The sequence below is a fragment of the Acyrthosiphon pisum genome, unplaced genomic scaffold, assembly GCF_005508785.2.
Source record: "Acyrthosiphon pisum isolate AL4f unplaced genomic scaffold, pea_aphid_22Mar2018_4r6ur Scaffold_1415;HRSCAF=1903, whole genome shotgun sequence".
NCBI classification, from domain to species: domain Eukaryota; kingdom Metazoa; phylum Arthropoda; class Insecta; order Hemiptera; family Aphididae; genus Acyrthosiphon; species Acyrthosiphon pisum.
In genome coordinates this window covers 1-910 of record NW_021762836.1, presented here as the reverse complement: position 1 = coordinate 910, position 910 = coordinate 1, and the positions used below count along the sequence as shown (strand labels likewise).

General features: G+C 21.2%; 1 long non-coding RNA gene across 1 annotated transcript; it reads right to left on the bottom strand.

Annotated features, from left to right (window-relative positions):
- Window positions 1-344: 344 nt before the first annotated feature.
- Window positions 345-910, bottom strand: LOC107885498. Its single transcript, XR_001680430.2, has 3 exons — window positions 795-910; window positions 460-733; window positions 345-398 (listed from the first exon to the last, which is right to left on the bottom strand). It is a non-coding gene; the product is annotated as an uncharacterized LOC107885498 (long non-coding RNA).

The following is a 910-nucleotide window of genomic DNA, read 5'->3' as shown; positions in this document are numbered from 1 at the left end:
ATCATGAAAGAATTAATAGTTTTACAAATTAACTATTAATAATTTTTATGTAAAAATTTTTTTTTTAATACTTTATATTTAGCAAATAATTAGTAGTAATTTATATAATATGTATAATTAATCACATACCTACTTACTATTTCTTTTTTTTTAATCTTTATTTGATTTACATAATTTACACATGTTTTGTAGGCATATGTATTAAACACAACAATATACATTTATCTTTTAAGTTTTAATGATTGATGTTGTCACCTCATTTAAATTAATTATAAAATATCATGCAAATTACAAAACATTAACACTAGTACAATTTTTAGTTTTCAATAAATATCATTGGTATTGTGCAGTTAGTCCAAATAGATTTTTTTCCACTCCTTTGCAATTAACTTGATTACCTACAAAATTTGTTTGTCAATATAATAATTAAATAATATTACAATTTAAATGTATACTTACTTAATTTATTTTGTAGTCATATTTTAATCCGATAATATGTGAAGTGTTAATTTATTTTTCACTGTTACTAAAATATTGGTATTTTGAAATGCAATTGGAAATATCGGTATGAATATCATTTTAACATAGAGGATCTTCCAAATTGTAAGTGAAAGTATATTTCACTATGGCATATTCAAATTCTGATTTGGAATCATAATGTATTACGTGAAAGTTATAAAGTGCAGTAAGTCAAAATAGATTTTTTCCACTTCTTTGCGATTAACTTGATTACCTACAAAATGTGTTTGTCAATTTAATAATTAAATAATATTACAGTTTAAGTGTATACTTACTTCATTTATTTTGTAGTTATATTTTAATCCAATATGTGAAGCATTATTTTATTTTTCACTGTTACCAAAATATTGGTATTTTTAAATGCAATTGGAAATAGCAGTATGAATATCAT